Genomic DNA, 14,953 nt, shown 5'->3' with positions numbered 1-14,953 from the left:
GATGTTGGAAAACACTTTTGAATAAGACAACTTCAAATAGGTGCTTGATGTTGAGACATAAAAATATAAAACCTGTGCCTGTCATACAGCCCAGAATGGAGCTAATCTTCTTGTAATCCAGATTTCCCATAAATCAGCCCTTTAGAATCTGGACTTTTTTTTTTTTTTTTTGATTTTCCCGGGCCTCTCACTCAAAAAAAACCTAAGTAGAAAGAGAGTTGTAAATGGTAACGAGAGACTGTGCAATAGCAAAGAGCCAATTGATGAATCAACCCCCAATGGCTAATAAACATAAGTAAAACATGTTTTTATGGGTACAGGATAAATGATGTTGATGTTCAATATTATTTTTTGATTTTGCTTACCAGAGTGTTTTATTAAAAACCCAACATTTGGTCTGTCCTTGTCTCTGTAGAAATGTTCCCTACATGTATGAGTTAGCTGGGTGATTCTAGGACATGAGGATCATTTTTAAGAAGTATTACTCCAAGAGCCATACTTGGAAGAATCTACTTGGGAATGTACTGTATTTCTGAATGTTAAATAACAATTGCAGATCAAAATCTCCTACCATCACTTTTCTGTAGGTTTCCAGGTTCAGGCATCTAGGATAAGATGACATTCTTGACAGTGGAAATAATTGTCTAAACCACAAAACCATAGAGATGGAAGATAGAAGAGCAGGAACTCAGGTGTTCCAATAAGGACCAGATCCCCACCTGGTGAGAAATCTGACTGGAACAGATATTCATGGCTGGATTCCCATCTCCATCTTCATCCTGGAGTCCAGCCTTGCCAGGACTAGAATGGGAGCCAGAGTCAAGTGCACAACTGTATTCTCCCTGGCTTCAGCCCTCAGCAGAATAAGACCTGATGAAGAGTTATTGGAGAGAATCAAAGGCAATGACCTTCTGCAGGAAAAACTAGACAGTAGACAGGAACGATGGATTGTCATACATGCGCAGAGACATTTGGGAGGTCAGATGAGTTAGAGCAGGCAAGAAAGCATTTCTTCTCCCTCTCATCCTTTCCCAGTACTGAGCATTCTGATCTGGAAGTAGCAGAAGGGACAAATAGATGTTGATCCCTCTCTATGAAACTCTTTTTCAAAGCACATTGGATTGCAATGTCAGAAAGAATTCCAATTAGAAACTTGTTACTCTTATCACAGAAGAGAATACCCTTATTCAACAATTCAGCCTGTAAAATCTTGTGTACAAATGACTCTATATTTTGATCTTGAGCACAAGCAACCAGAGATATTTGCTTGAGTATTTTTCTATAGTTTTAAAGGACTATTTACCAGTTAAAGGCCACTTCCTGAGTTCTAGCTTTCCTTTCTTCCCCCTGGCCTCTCCAGGAACACTGCATTTTTCCCACCAATACCTCATTTGTTTAAGTACATACTTAGAATTTTCAACAGTACAAGACAACTTCAGGTTAGTCAAGGCACATCAAAGTGCCTTCATCAGTCCATATTGTTCCATCAGAGAGACCCATGTAATTTATATTCCAAATTGGGAGAATTTGGGAGTAAATGGGGCATTTACACTGGGAGAATGAATATAAAACCGGGACTGCTGTGGGCAAACAGGAGCATATAATCACCCTATACATGGAGACTTCTGGTTGCTTCTCTCTACTTTTAGCTTCAGTTTCCACTTTTGTTCTCTGGATAATGATTTATTTTCCTATTAGGAGATTTAATGTCACTTTATTTGGCTGCTATTCCAAATTATCATCGGTATACCTTACTCAACCTACATCCTATTGAAGTTGCTTTGGGAGATGTCATCTTCCTTCTTTCTTTCCGTTGATGGTTTTAATGATTTCTAAAGCATATCCCTTAAACAACTGTGCACCTGTCTGTTTGTAGGACAAGTACTATCCCAAGAAAAATAAGATTAGATTGCTGATTTCTCTTGTTTCTGAGAGATTACTTGGTGGATACTGGATAACCTACTGTTGATTCTCTACACTGAAGTACCCTCAACTCCTAATAGTAGGATACAGATAATTAATTTACAAAGAGGCATCAGACTATTTCCATGGGCTCAGTGTCCACGGATGTTAGAGAAGAGCACTTTGGAGGAATAGCAACTCCAACACATTGGTTTTGGCTTAAGGGCTTCGTGATGCCCACTTATTTCCAGCTCCTCTGTGGTGAATTCCTTTTACTCTTTGGTGATCGTGATGAACCATTGTACCTCTTTTGCTTCATAAAGTTCCATCAGTATTGCAATGTGGAAAATAAAATTGCACCACTTCAAAGTTCATAATTTTTTGAAGTAATAATTACCTGAAGTCTACAGATGCTATTTAAATGGATGAGGAGTGTTCTGACAAGAATTTGTATTAAACAAGTTTTTTTTTAAATTTCTTACCATTTAATTTTGATTTATTTTGTTATTAAAACTTTATCAATTACCTCCAGTTCTGCCACTATTAGTTGACTGGACTTGGGTAAGTCATAACCTTCTTGGTCTGTTTCCGAAACTAAAGATGAATAAGTTGGATTTTTAGCATTTCTTACATTGCATTCCATAGAACTTTAGTTCCATATTATATTAATTGTAGACATACCCGAAGTATTTATGGAAAATACCTGATTTAATAAAGGTAAGTAGATTTCTTTAATATAAGATTTGAGATACATTAATAAGCAGATGTGTCTTATCAAACCACAGGACACCTTTAAATTACTATGATTAATTTATGCACTTCAATAATAAAGCAATCAAGAAGTTAAATTTGCAAGAATGAACACACTAGCCTTGGAATAACATGTTAAACTTCCATCAAACATTCTGTGGTCTGAAACTGACAGTATGTTTCTGGATCACTGATGTGTGGTCAAGCAAAGAAAGTAAGACACTACGCACAGTGGGATTCAAGGTAATTCCCTGGGCAGTTTCAAATTTCCCAGTTGCCAAGTGATGCTATACCCTTCAGGTGTTATAAGATTAAGGTCAAAGAACTCATACGTTTCCTAAGTTTCTTTTTTAGTAAAAATATCTCCAGAAAACATTAGTTAATTTGTAAGGAGGCCCACAAAATAGCACACACACATACAAAAAATATATAGAATGCCAAGTTAAATTTGAATATCAGATAAAGAACACATTTTTTTAGGATAAGTATGTCCCAAATGTACGGGGTATACTTATAGTAACAACAACAACAAATGCATTTGTTGTTTCTACAAGGAACACCTATTGTTTTGTTAGCCACCAAAATTCCTCAAAATTTCTTACTCTGGAAGCAGCAGCACTCTTTCCCTTCCCTCTTTTCCACACTACCATATTTAGGATTCACAGCATCCCCATATTCATATTGTACCTTTTCTCCCTGACTGTGTTCAATTGATCAAGGGGTGCACAAGTTAGCATTCTGCTTTCCGATAATCTTGAACTGGAACTAGAACATGAATTCTTGGTGGCAGAGCCAGGGGATGTGAATCCAAGGGGCTGCTGGTAGCCGTGTGACCTACCAAGATGAAGTTGCCCATCTGCAGTGAGAAAGTAGTGAAGCCAACATTCTGGGAGAACCAAAGGGAGAAAAAAGCAAAACAAGTCCTTGGAACTTTTAAATCCCTGGAACCAAGTTTCTTAAGTCCCAACTGCATTCATATTCTTCCTGAGGCTTGGCGGTTCAATGCTTCCTGTGATTTAGTGAGATACTTAAAAACCCCTCCTATTGCTTGACCTAATTCAAATTGTGTTTTCTCTTTCCAACGAAACGTCATGAGCTATAAAATCTTAATGGGACATTGTTTAGGATGCTTAAGCAAAAATTAATTTTCTCAGAAGAACTAAAGAAATATTAATTACCCTTTTTAGGGATGGACTATTGTGTAATTGAGATGTGGCATACCCACAACACCAAATTTGTGTGGCCAAGACTGATTATGCAGGGAGTGCATCATAGGGTTTGCCCATAGTACACATGTGAGTAGTATTTGGCCACATGGTCTAACATATTCCAAGCAACTCTAAAATTCTATGACTTGGTGACATTTCAACAATTTCTCTTACTCAACTTGGTAGTTATTTGCTACAGAAACGTAATCAAAGAAACAGTGCTGTTTACAAATAGCAAAGACATGGGAGCAACCTAAATGTCCATCGACAGATGAATGGATAAAGAAGATGTGGTACATATATACCATGGAATATTACTCAGCCATTAAAAGGAATGAAATAATGCCATTTGCAGCAACATGGATGGACCTGTAGATTATCAGACTAAGTGAAGTAAGTCAGACAAAGACAAATATCATATGATATCACTTATATGCTGAATCTAAAAAAAAATGATACAAATGAACTTACAAAACAAAAACAGACTCACATTCTTACAGAACAAACTTATGGTTACAAGGGGAAAGGGTGGGGGGAGGGATAGACTGGGAGTTTGGGATTGACATGTAAACACAGCTATATTTATTTATTTATTTATTTTAGGATCTTTTTATTTATTTATTTTTTAGAAATTCCATGTAATCTCTGAAACACTTATATTAACATATTTCCATACAAATAACCCAAAGAAAGTTTAGTATTAGCTGTTTTTTTGTTTGTTTGTTTATACTGCAGGTTCTTATTAGTCATCAATTTTATACACATCAGTGTATATGTGTCAATCCCAATCGCGCAATTCAGCACACCACCATCCCCACCCCACTGCAATTTTTCCCCCTTGGGGTCCATACGTTTGTTCTCTACATCTGTGTCTCAGTTTCTGCCCTGCAAACCGTTTCATCTGTACCATTTTTCTAGGTTCCACATACATGTATTAATATACGATATTCATTTTTCTCTTTCTGACTTACTTCACTCTGTATGACAACCTCCAGATCCATCCACGTCTCAACAAATGACTCAATTTCGTTCCTTTTTATGGCTGAGTAATATTCCATTGTATGTATGTACCACTTCTTCTTTATCCATTTGTCTGTCGATGGGCATTTAGGTTGCTTCCATGACCTGGCTATTATCAATAGTGCTGCAATGAACATTGGGGTGCATGTGTCTTTTTGAATTATGGTTTTCTCTGCGTATATGCCCAACAGTGGGATTGCTGGATCATATGGTAATTCTATTTTTAGTTTTTCAAGGAACCTCCATACTGTTCTCCATAGTAGCTGTATCAATTTACATTCCCACCAACAGTGCAAGAGGGTTCCTTTCTCTCCACACCCTCTCCAGCATTTGTTGTTTGTGGATTTTCTGATGATGCCCATTCTAACTGGTGTGAGGTGATACCTCATTGTAGTTTTGATTTGCATTTCTCTAATAATTAGTGATGTTGAGCAGCTTTTCATGGGCTTCTTGGCCATCTGTATGTCTTCTTTGGAGAAATGTCTATTTAGGTCTTATGCCCATTTTTGGATTGGGTTGTTTGTTTCTTTAATATTGAGCTGCATGAGCTGTTTATATATTTTGGAGATTAATCCTTTGTTCATTGATTTGTTTGCAAATATTTTCTCCCATTCTGAGGGTTGTCTTTTCGTCTTGTTTATGGTTTCCTTTGCTGTGCAAAAGCTTTTATCTTTCATTAGGTCCCATTTGTTTATTTTTGGTTTTGTTTCCATTACTCTAGGAGGTGGATCAAAAAATATCTTGCTGTGATTTATGTCAGAGAATGTTCTTGCTATGTTTTCCTCTAAGAGTTTTATAGTGTCCGGTCTTACATTTAGGTCTCTAATCCATTTTGAGTTATTTTTGTATATGGTGTTAGGGAGTGCTCTAATTCCATTCCTTTACATGTAGCTGTCCAGGTTTCCCAGCACCACTTATTAAAGAGACTGTCTTTTCTCCATTTTATATCCTTGCCTCCTTTGTCATAGATTAGTTCACCATAGGTGCATGGGTTTATCTCTGGGCTTTCTATCTTGTTCCATTGATCTATGTTTCTGTTTTTTGTGCCAGTACCATATTGTCTTGATTACTGTAGCTTTGTAGTATAGTCTGAACTCAGGGAGTCTGATTCCTCCAGCTCCGTTTGTTTTCCTCAAGACTACTTTGACTATTTGGGGTCTTTTGTGTTTCCATACAAGTTTTAAGATGATTTGTTCTAGTTCCATAAAAATTGCCATTGGTTATTTGATAGGGATTGCATTGAATCTGTAGATTGCTTTTGGTAGTATAGTCATTTTCACAATATTGATTCTTCCACTCCAAGAACATGGTATATCTCTCCATCTGTTGGTATCATCTTTAATTTCTTTCATCAGTGTCTTATAATTTTCTGCATACAGGTCTTTTGTCTCCCTAGGTGGGTTTATTCCTAGGTTTTTTATTCTTTTTGTTGCAATGGTAAATGGGAGTGTTTCCATACTTTCAGATTTTTCATCATTAGTGTATAGGAATGTGAGAGATTTCTGTGCATTAATATTGTATCCTCCAACTTTACCAAATTCCTTGATTAGTTCTAATAGTTTTCAGGTGGCATTTTTAGGATTTTCTATTTATAGCATCATGTCATCAGCAAGCAGTGACAGTTTTACTTCTTCTTTTCCAATTAGTGTTCCTGTTATTTCTTATTTTCTCTGATTGCCATGGCTAGGGCTTCCAAAACTATGTTGAATAATAGTGGTGAGAGTGGACATCCTTGTCTCGTTCCTGATCTTAGAGGAAATGCTTTCAGTTTTTCACCATTGAGAATGAGGTTTGCTGTGGGTTTGTCATATATGGCCTATGTTGAGGTACGTTCCCTCTGTGCCCACTTTCTGGAGAGTTTTTATCATAAATGGGTGTTGAATTTTGTCAAAAGATTTTCTGCATCTATTGAGATGATCATATGCTTTTTATTCTTCACTTTGTTAATATGGTGTATCACGTTGATTGATTTGCATATATTGAAGAATCCTTGCATCCCTGGGATAAATCCCACTTGATTGTGGTGTATGATTCTTTTAATGTGTTGTTGGATTCTATTTGCTAGTATTTTGTTGAGGATTTTTGCATCTATGCTCATCAGTGATATCGGTCTGTAATTTTCTTTTTTTTTGCAGTATCTTTGGTTTTGGTATCAGAGTGATGGTGATGGTGACCTCATAGAATCAGTTTGGGAGTGTTCCTTCCTCCACAATTTTTTGGAAGAGTTTGAGAAGGATGGGTGTTAACTCTTCTCTAAATGTTTGATAGAATTCACCTGTGAAGCCATCTGGTCCTGGACTTCTGTTTGTTGGAAGAGTTTTAATCACAGTTTCAATTTCATTACTTGTGATTTGTCTGTACATATTTTCTGTTTCTTCCTGGTTCAGTCTTGGAAGGTTATACTTTTCTAAGAATTTGTCCATTTCTTCCAGGTTGTCCATTTTATTTGCATAGAGTTGCTTGTAGTAGTCTCTTAGGATGCTTTGTATTAAAGCATTTCTGCAGCATCTGTTGTAACTTCTCCTTTTCCATTTCTAATTTTATTGACTTGAGTCCTCTCCCTCTTTTTCTTGATGAGTCTCGCTAATGGTTTATCAATTTTGTTTATCTTCTCAAAGAACCAGCTTTTAGTTTTATTGATCTTTGCTATTGTTTTCTTTGTTTCTATTTCATTTATTTCTGCTCTGATCTTTATGATTTCTTTCCTTCTGCTAACTTTGGGTTTTGTTTGTTCTTCTTTCTCTAGTTCCTTTAGGTGTAAGGATAGATTGTTTACTTGAGATTTTTCTTGTTTCTTGAGGTAGGTTTGTAGAGCTATCAACTTCCCTCTTAGAACTGCTTTTGCTACATCCCATACGTTTTGGATTGTCATGTTTTCATTGTCATTTGTCTCTAGGTACTTTTTGATTTACTCTTTGATTTCTTCAGTGATCTCTTGGTTATTTAGTAACGTATTGTTTAGCCTCCATGTGTTTGTGTTTTTTACTTTATTTCCCTGTAATTCATTTCTATCTCATAGTGTTGTGGTCAGAAAAGATGCTTGATATGATTTCAATTTTCTTACATTTACTGAGGGTAGATTTGTGAACCAAGATGTGATCTATCCTGGAGAGTGTTCCATGCGCACTTGAGAAGAAAGTGTAAACTGCTGTTTTTGAATGGAATGTCCTGTAAGTATCAATTAAATCTATCTCATCTATTGCATCATTTAAAGCTTCTGTTTATTAATTGTCATTTTGGATGATATGTCCATTGGTGTAAGTGAGGTGTTAAAGTCCCCCACTATTATTGTGTTACTGTCAATTTCCTTTTTACAGCTGTTAGCAGTTGCCTTGTGTATTGAGGTGCTCCTATGTTGCATGCATATATATTTATAATTATTATATCTTCTTATTGGATTGATCCTTTGATCATTATTTAGTGTCCTTCCTTGTCTCTTGTAACATTCTTTATTTTAAAGTCTGTTTTATCTGATATCTGTATTGCTACTCCAGCTTTCTTTTGATTTCCATTTGCATGGAATATCTTTTTCCATCCCCTCACTTTCAGTCTGTATGTGTCCTTAGGTCTGACATGGGTCTCTTGTAGACAGCATATATATGGGTCTTGCTTTTGTATCCATTCAGCAAGCCTGTGTCTTTTGCTTGGAGCAGTTAATCCATTCACGTTTAAGGTAATTATCGATATGTATGTTCCTATGACCATTTTCTTAATTGTTTTGGGTTTGTTTTTGTAGGTCCTTTTCTTCTCTTGTGTTTCCCACTTAGAGAAGTTCCTTTAGCGTTTGTTGTAGACCTGGTTTGGTGGTTCTGAATTCTCTTAGGTTTTGCTTGTCTGTAAAGCTTTTGATTTCCCCATCAAATCTGAATGAGATCCTTGCCGTGCAGAGTAATCTTGTTTGTAGGTTCTTCCCTATCATAACTTTAAGTATATCATGCCACTCCCTTCTGGCTTGTAGAGTTTATGCTGAGAAATCAGCTCTTAACCTGATGGGAGTTCCCTTGTATGTTGTCATTTTTCCCTTGCTGCTTTCAATAATTTTTCTTTTTCTTTAATTTTTGCCAATTTGATTACTATGTGTCTCGTTGTGTTTTTGCTTGGGTTTATCCTGTATGGGACTCGCTGAGCTTCCAGGACTTCTGTGGCTATTTCCTTTCCCATGTTAGGGAAGTTTTTGACTATAATCTCTTCAAATATTTTCTCAGGTCCTTTCTCTCTCTCTTCTCCTTCTGGGACCCCTATAGTGTGAATGTTGTTGTGTTTAATGTTGTCCCAGAGGTCTCTTAGGCTATCTTCATTTCTTTTCATTCTTTTTCTTTATTCTGTTCCACAGCAGTGAATTCCACCATCATGTCTTCCAGGTCACTTATCCAATCTTCTGCCTCAGTTATTCTGCTATTGATTCCTTCTAGTGTATTTTTCATTTCAGTTATTGTATTGTTCATCTCTGGTTTTTTGTTCTTTAATTCTTCTAGGTCTTTGTTGAACATTTCTTGCATCTTTTCGATCTTTGCCTCCATTCTTTTTCCGAGGTCCTGAATCATCTTCACTATCATTATTTTGAATTCTTTTCTGGAAGGTTGCCTATCTCTCTTCATTTAGCTGTTTTTCTGGGGTTTTATCTTTTTCCTTCATCTGGTATATAGCCCTCTGTCTTTTCATCTTGTCTATCTTTCTGTGAATGTGGTTTTTGCTCCACAGGCTGCAGGATTGTAGTTCTTCTTTCTTCTGCTGTCTGCCCTCTGGTGGATGAGACTATCTAAGAGGCTTGATGGGAGAGACTGGTGGTGGGTAGAGCTGACTGTTGCTCTGGTGGGCAGAGCTCAGTTAAACTTTATTCCACTTGACTGTTGATGGGTGGGGCTGGGTTCCCTCCCTGTTGGTTGTTTAGCCTGAGGCAACCCAACACTGGAGCCTACCTGGGCCCTTTGTTTGGGGTAATGAAGGACTCTGGGAGGGCTCATGCTAAGGAGTACTCCCCAGAACTTCTGCTGCCAGTGTCCTTGTCCCCACAGTGAGCCCATAGGCCCCCAGCCCCGCCTCTTCAGGAGACCCTCCAACACCAGTAGGTAGGTCTGGTTCAGTCTCCCCTGGGGTCAGTGCTCCTTCCCCTGGCTCCCGATATGCACACTACTTTGTGTGTGTCCTCCAAGATTGGAGTCTCTGTTTCCCCCAGTCCTGTTGAAGTCCTGCAGTCAATTCCCACTAGGCTTCAAAGTCTGATTCTCTAGGAATTCCTCCTCCCATTTCCAGACCCCCAAGTTGGGAAGCCTGATGTTGGGCTCAGAACCTTCACTCCAGTGGGTGGACTTCTGTGGTATATGTGTTTGCCAGTCTGTGAGTCACACACCCACCAGTTGTGGGATTTGATTTGACTGTGATTGTGCCCCTCCTACCATCTCATTGTGGCTTCTCCTTTCTGTTTGGATGTGGGGTATCTTATTTGGTGATTTCCAGTGTCTTTCTGTTGATGATTGTCCAGGAGCTAGTTGTGATTCTGGTGTTCTCACAAGAGGGAGTGAGAGCACGTCCTTCTATTCCACCATCGTGGTTCCTCCTCAGCTATATTTAAAATAGACAACCAATAATGACCTACTGTATAGTACAGGGAACTCTGCTCAATATTCTGTAATAATCTAAATAGAAAAAGAATTGAAAAAAGAATAAATACATGTATATTTATAACCAAATCACTTTGCTGTACACCTGAAATGAACCTAAAATTGTTATGCAACTATACTCTAATATAAAATAAAAATTAAAAAATATTGATAACCAAGGCCTATTTTATAGTTTCTATAATTAATTATATTAAAATGAACTTTGTAACTCACAAAAAAGAAATTTTTACATGACAAAATCTATCCGTGAGAAAATTATACTTCTTAATATTTTAATAATTCCCCTTTTCATTTCTGTTTTGAAAATCAAACCATTTCACAATAGCAATTTATGATCATAAAATGCTCATGTATAAAATCAGTGTTCTCAAAAGACCCCAAATTTTCAAAGCAATCTTGAGAAAGAAAAATGGAGCTGGAGGAATCAGGCTCCTGGACTTCAGACTATACTACAAAGCTACAGTAATCAAAACAGTATGGTACTGGCACAAAAACAGAAATATAGATCAATGGAACACAATGGGAAGCCCAGAGATAAACCCACACATATATGGTCACCTTATCTTTGATAAAGGAGGCAAGAATATACAATGGAGAAAAGACAGCCTCTTCAATAAGTGGTGCTGGGACAACTGGACAGCTACATGTAAAAGAATGAAATTAGAACACTCCATAACACAGAACACAAAAATAACTCAAAATGCATTACAGACCTAAATATAAAACCAGACACTATAAAACTCTTAGAGGAAAACATAGGCAGAACACTCTATGACATACATCACAGCAAAATCCTTTTTGACGCACCTTCAAGAGAAATAGAAATAAAAACAAAAACAAACAAAAGAGAACTAATGATACTTAAAAGCTGTTGCACAGCAAAGGAAACCATAAACAAGACAACCCTCAGAATGGGAGAAAATATTTGCAAATGAAGCAACCGACAAAGGATTAACCTCCAAAATTTACAAGAAGCTCATGCAGCTCAATATCAAAAAAACAAACAACCCAATCCAAAAATGGGCAGAAGATCTAAATAAACATTTCTCCAAAGAAGATATACAGATTGCCAGCAAACACATGAAAGGATGCTCAACATCATTAATCATTAAAGAACTGCAAATCAAAGCTACAATGAGGTATCACCTCGCACTGGTCAGAATGGCCATCATCAAAAAATCTACAAACAATAAATGCTGGAGAGGATGTGGAGAAAAGGGAACCCTCTTGCACTGTTGGTGGGAATGTAAATTGATACAGCCACTATGGAGAACAGTATGGAGATTCCTTAAAAAACTGCAAATAGAATTACCATATGACCCAGCAATCCCACTACTGGGCATATACCCTGAGAAAACCATAATTCAAAAAGAGTCATGTATCACAATGTTCATTGCAGCTCTATTTACAATAGCCAGGATGTGGACACAACCTAAGTGTCCATCGACAGATGAATGGATAAAGAAGATGTGGCACATATATACAATGGAATATTACTCAGCCATAAAAGGAAATGAAATTGAGTTATTTGTAGTGAGGTGGATGGACCTAGAGACTGTCATACAGAGTGAAGTAAGTCAGAAAGAGAAAAAACAATACCATATGCTAACACATATATTGGAGTCTAAAAATAATAATAATAATAATAATTCTGAACTACATAGGGGTAGAACAAGAATAAAGATGCAGACGTAGAGAATGGACTTGAGGACACGGGGAGGGGGAAGGGTAAGCTGGGACAAAGTGAGAGAGTGGAATGGACTTATATGTACTACCAAATGAAAAATAGATAGCTAGTGGGAAGCAGCCACATAGCACAGGGAGATCAGCTCAGTGCTTTGTGACCACCAAGAGAGGTGGGATAGGGAGGGTGGGAGGGAAAAACAAGAGGGAAGAGATATGGGGATATATGTATATGTATAGCTGATTCACTTTGTTATAAAGCAGAAAGTAACACACCATTGTAAAGCAATAATATTCCAATAAAGATGTTAAAAATAAATAAAAATTTAAAAAAATCATTGTTCTTAGAATATTCCATCAGATATTGTGATTTAAATTTTTTTAATGGAATGCTTTAAGTATTTGCTATATTTTGATGTCAAGCATAGAATATTAGAGTTCATTCTTAAAATTTTCTATAATATCCATGACAAATTTTCATTCATTACTGAGCTGCTTCAGTAGTGCAGACAAGGGCTGATTATGAGCATTTTCCAACAGGGTCTGATATTTCTCAGTTTCATTCTTAACCCTTCGTTTGGTGGAAGCAAAACTATAAATGAATCTAGACTAGGAAATCACCTTGGCTTTTACACCGGATTGGAATGCTTAGAATACCTAATTTATGTTTTGTTTCTGAATGAGTGTCAAAAACTCCAAAAGGTCAGCAGTCCATGAAATAAACTGAAATGGATAGGAAAAGATGGATTCTTGGAAGATGTGAGTCTTATCTATCATCTCTCATTTCCTTCTATTGGGAAAGGTAAAAAATTTGGAGGACCACATGAACCTTCATCATCAGGAAGTTTTGGATAAGCAACAAAAATGGAAAATTTTATAAAAGTTATTACAGTTGAAAATTTTTAATTAAGTTATCATACATCTTTTCAAATTAACTATTTTTTAACTTACCTGAAGCCTTTGAAGAACTGTGGAAGTACAAGTGTTAGCAGAGAGGGTATTTAGTAGAGGGGGAAGAGCTTTTCTTTCTTGAACTCCTGGGAGGAGGCATCTCAGATGGAGAGGCAATTTGGGCATTAACCTCCTGTGCCCTCTTAACCACCCCCTTCCTGAGAAAGATCCAACAACTGTGGGGAGTGTCTTGCTTTCCAAAGACCTTTCTTTCTATGTTTATTTGCTTGCCCTTGCATCATTTTCTCCATCATTTGCCTGCCCAATAAAGGATGAGCAAGAAATGGCAAAAGAGTTGAAAGGCAATCAAATCATCTGGATAAATTGTTAACAGACCTGGAATAAGATTAGCCAAGAAGCATTTAGCTAAAATAAGGTTTGGGGGGAAATATGTGGATTTCATTTAGATTGTGTTTACATGACAACAAAGCATCTGGTCAAGTTAGTGGAAAGTAGGCAAATTGTTTATGCAGTTGTGTAGACAAAACCACCAGTTGATCCAATAATTGCATTTTCAAATTTATGGATTCTGCCTTTCATATACACTGCCATGCCCATAATCATGAATATCTAACAGTTGCATAAATTATTATTTTTTCTTTTTTTGGGTAGATTAACAGTTTACTAAAATCTCAATCTTCAAATATTTTTGTTGGCTTGTTTTATTGTTGCATTTTTTTTCGTAGCTATATGATTGGGAGTGTTGGAAACAGTGAATTTTAACTTTATTCAGTTAGTTTATTGAAGAATTGTTTAACAGAGTTTCTTTCTCACTACTTTTTAGTGGATTCTTTTTTAAAAATCACTACTTAAGACAGAAATGTTCATGTCATAACACATATTATATTAAATTACTGTTATTCATAAATTCTCCAAAAATTTGGAGTTATATTGCTCATTAATATTTCAACTAGGGGCTTCCCTGGTGGGGCAGTGGTTGAGAGTCCACCTGCTGATGCAGGGGACACGGGGTCATGCCCCGGTCCGGGAAGATTCCACATGCAGCAGAGCGGCTGGGCCCGTGAGCCACGGCCGCTGAGCCTGCGCATCCGGAGCCTGTGCTCCGCAGCGGGAGAGGCCACAACAGTGAGAGGCCCGCATACTGAAAAAAAAAAAAAAAAAATTCAACTGGATAGCATGGTTATAACAACTAATATTCAAACTAAAAATATATTCTTGACTAGGGCAAAATTATTGCCTACTATTATTCAGAAACTTTTTAAAAATCTGAGAGGTGTGTTCATTAATATTAAAACCAGATAACATGATATCAACAATAAAGGAAAATCTCAACCAAAAGTGTGTTCTTGACTTGGGCAATGCTACGTGTTCATTTGGTAAAGAAATCTGCGCTCCTGGATCAAAGAAATGCCAAAGTTCCTTAGAGAAAGGCTCCTTATTGGTGCCAGTTGGCTATTTGGGATACAGGATTTTATCTACTCAAAAGGAGATTATTTCACTCTGTCTAACAAACTTTGCTCATTATTTTCAGATTTCCAAGATGTCAGTCATTACACTACATGCCAAATATTTTTATTACAAGTATTTATATAATAGCTTACGCATACATCATTTCTTAGTTTAAAAGAGCATCACTACTCATTAGTACATACTACTAAATAGTGTTATGACTATTCCACCTAAAGGATGAAAATTTATGTTCAAGATTATTTTCTCACGATGTTGTGTTCAGTCCATGGCTAGTCTGAGCCATGAACTCAAGACTTCAGACAAAATTTCTGGGATCTTCCCAGTAAATCATAAATGAAAAGATTAACAAGAAACACAAACAAAAACCAAAGCTGCTTTAGATCAATA

Source organism: Globicephala melas, chromosome 15 (genome assembly GCF_963455315.2).
Source record: "Globicephala melas chromosome 15, mGloMel1.2, whole genome shotgun sequence".
NCBI classification, from domain to species: domain Eukaryota; kingdom Metazoa; phylum Chordata; class Mammalia; order Artiodactyla; family Delphinidae; genus Globicephala; species Globicephala melas.
This window is presented reverse-complemented; position numbering follows the sequence as displayed.